This window comes from Lipotes vexillifer, unplaced genomic scaffold (genome assembly GCF_000442215.2).
Source record: "Lipotes vexillifer unplaced genomic scaffold, Lipotes_vexillifer_v1.1 scaffold529, whole genome shotgun sequence".
NCBI classification, from domain to species: domain Eukaryota; kingdom Metazoa; phylum Chordata; class Mammalia; order Artiodactyla; family Lipotidae; genus Lipotes; species Lipotes vexillifer.
The window spans coordinates 820,330-823,957 of NW_006777199.1; positions in this window are offsets into that span (position 1 = coordinate 820,330).

The following is a 3,628-nucleotide window of genomic DNA, read 5'->3' on the forward strand; positions in this document are numbered from 1 at the left end:
GCAAGACGTGCTGCCTCGCATGACCCTGACGGTATTTTCAGAGGCACCCGGAGAAGCAGCGGCCCCGAGGGCAACCTACGGAACTCCGGGGACTCCCGTCGTGTCCCCGGGCTGGTGTTTGCACGCCCCTCCGGACAACAAAACAGGAATCGAATCTGCAGCTGCCGCCACGCGCCCACCTCCCTCCTCCCGCGGCTTCCACAGCCTGCCGACCCAGGCGAGCGTCGGATCCGGGCGGCCGGGGCACCGCAGCCCGCCCTCCGAGGCCGCTGGGCCGAAGCGCAGGTCCTCGCGCCCGCGCGCCCGCCGCCCCTGCACGCGCCGCTCCGGGCCTGGGCGTCGGCGTCGTGGGCGGTCGGGGCCTGTCCAGGGCGCGGCCTCCGGGCTGCGCCTCCAGGGACGCGCGCTGGGCCCGGGCCGTGGATCCGCCCGCTTCTCTGCCCTCTCGGAGTCGGCCTAGGGAGGCCCAGGCCGGAGGAGCCCGCCGCCACATCGCCCTCACCCTCTCTCGGGCTTCAGCGCCTTCACTCCCGAGCGGCCATATACCTTGCACGGGTCGTCCCTGTCTGCTTCCCTTGAGCTGCCTCTCGAAGCCCCGGGGTTGAACATTAACCAGCCAGAGCTATAGAGTGGGGTAAAACGTTACATATAAAAATGAATCATCTATCCGATCCTGGGAGAGAGGACCTATAGCGAGCTCGGCGCCTAGAGCTGCCCCAGCCATGTCCCCGGCCCGATGCACCGACCCTTCTGGCGGCCACTTCCCAAGGACCGCTGCTGGCGGCTGAGGTCCAGTGGGGGCGGGAGGGTTCGGGGTTCTCGGACCAGCCTTTCTATTTGAGTAGCCGAAGTTTAGGTCTTCTAACACAAGCGAGAGCCTTTTCCTCTCACATTTGAGGTGCACAGAAAGGTCTGGAACAGCTTTTTCTCTCTTCCAAAGGTTAGTGGGAGCAGCTGCAGTTCCAGGAGGAGACGCAGCCCACAGGGTCGAGAGCCCAGGCTGAGCGGTCGACTCCCCGGTCGGTTGCCAGCCCTGACGCTCCAGGTAGACCCTGGGAGGCACGTCTGGGTAGGTAGGGAGTGGAGGCGAGCGGTGGGCGGCGCAAGGGGCGCGGGCCTGGTCCCGAGGCTGAGACCGCGCGCAAGCCCTGGCCGGAGGTCGGGCTGAAAGCCGAGGTTCAGGTCCCACCCCGACCCGCCCTCGCCCGGACTCTGCTTCTTTCCCAACTCAGACCTATTTGTTTCTTTAAACATAAATAATAGAAAGTTACAGTGGTACTTCAGCACTGACTTATGTGCTAGACCCAGCTGCCCAGTAAACTGTACAGAACTTATGAAAAGATAACAGAGCTGGAGAACTAGGGCACCTCCTGAGTTCTTGTGGCCTCACCTGGAAGCATTAGCGAATTCCTGAATAGGAAGGTGATTCCCTTTATGTATCTCTCTCTCTCTCTCTCTCTCTCTCTCTCTCTCTCCTCCCTCTTCCCCTCTCCCCCATTCAAGGAAAGAGATAAAGTGGGTGCAAACCCGAGAAAGATGTTATGTTACAAGAGCTTTCAGGAATTGCCAGCCAACACGCGGAACAATTCTTCTACCTCTTAAGAAGGTTTGTTTACTTCTATGCAAAATAGCTGCTTTACTCAAGCTAGAGTGCTTGACCCATAATAACCTCTGGGTAAATAGTTTTGAACAGGTAACCTCCACCTCACCCCACAACCCTACCTCTGATCTGTTCATTGAAGCAGCATAATTTTTACTGAGAGTATTCACCCAAATCTTTGTATTAGGCGTGTAATAAAGTGGCCGTGGTAGCGTGGATGTCTGGGGTGAACTCTGCATCATTCCATTACCCTCATGGTCATGTCTTAGCTTCCTCAAAGGCCACTGCTTCTCCTTCAGTGTGTGCACAGCGATCCTGAGAGTTTCAGGGGACAGGGGGAGGGTGGCAACTGAGACATTGGAGAACGAGGTTTTTCAGAGAATCAGAAGGTACCAAGCACGTGGTGAGTATTAGTTGGACATTAATCAGTTCCAGAAGAAATGGCTTTGAATTTAAGATGTGTTTACAGGATATCCATTGCTTCATGTAGTGTCACTGCTCTAACTTCAGTGCACACAAAATTCTATGTGATTCCCATAGAGCGATACAGCCCTTTTGTCATCACCCAGCTTTGTGTTACCCCTCTTCCCCAAGAAAAGGAGGATTGACTCAAATGTTCTGCCAATTAGCTCCCCAGAGAGAGTGAACACATCAAAACAAATAAATTTAAAAAGGTATGAATCACAGTCAGTTGCCCTCCTGTGACTTAGACACACCGAGAAACATAGGTGGATAAAGGGCATCTACTTTTAAAGGTGTGTGTGTTCGGGGAAGGGGGTATTATAGAGGGTCTTGTGGTGCTCACTCAAACTGTCTTCTCCCCCACCAAATTACCATGTTATCTGACACCCTCAATCTATTTGTGTCCTGGGTAACAGACAGTTTGACCAAGAGGTCACAGACTACAGGGCTTGGGTGATTGGAAACAAGTTTGACAAGAAAGGAATCTGGATGGGGTGCCACAGTGGAGGTGGAGAGAGGATGAGGCCACAGTAGCTAGAGTAGCCTGGCAACCCCAAGCCTCTGCTGGACCTTGCGTTCGCACACAATGCCTTGTCAGAGAACAGGGGAATAGGAAGAGATATCAGTACAGCTTCATGGATGGGAGAAATTTCAGTACCTCTCCACATCCCTTTTCTTTACCTTCCCTTTATTTCCTGCCTTCTTCATGTCCTCCTTTTTGCCCTTCTCCCATCTCAGGAGCCTCTCCTCAGAATTCTAGCTGCTCCTGGATTACCCTCTGCTTGTCCCCTCTTTTGAATTAAGGCTTCAGATTGTTTGTAGTGTTTACTCTTCCAGATAGGAAATGTTTTATCCAATCAAGAGTCTACCTGTAAACCATTTGTATTCATAAATATCGAGTGCTTATATGAACAATAAAGGTGTCAGGGCCAATAGGTAAAGCATGCAATACGGAAATCTATCTTTTCATGGCAACTGATGGACTGTGCACCATTCTTTTGAAAAGCCCCATTGCATTCTGGGTATCCCGGAAGGGTCCTTTCATCCCAGGCAGCATTACCCTTAGCACTGGGACTGCCAAAGTGGTAAATCTCAGTTCAGTTTACTAGTCTCACTTTGGTAGCTCCTTCTCTGCCTGAAACTACCAGCTCTGGATTTGCACACATTGTCCAAATTATGTGTTCCAGGAGAGCACAGATATAGTCCTGTGTAGAGTTTATGTGCTAATGCGAGTTCCTTTCTGAATCTTTCCATATAAAAGTATTTATTTTTCTTGTGTTATATCCTATGGTTATTATCTTAGCAGTATCTTGTGGTGACTTTTCCTCCTTTCATGGTTGGGAAACACCATTATTGGCATTCTGTAACGTTCAGATTAGAACTTGATGGAAAGTCTTCTTTCTCCCAGAAGGGCGGCCCCATTTCCATCCTCCTCTGTGTCCTTTCTTTTCTTATGTCTTCCAACATGTCTGTTGGAGGTAAGTCTGATTCTCACATCTCTCTTCCTTTTGACTTTTTTTTTTTTTTTTTTTTTTTTTTGGCCGCGGGCCCCTCCTCGGTCTTGCC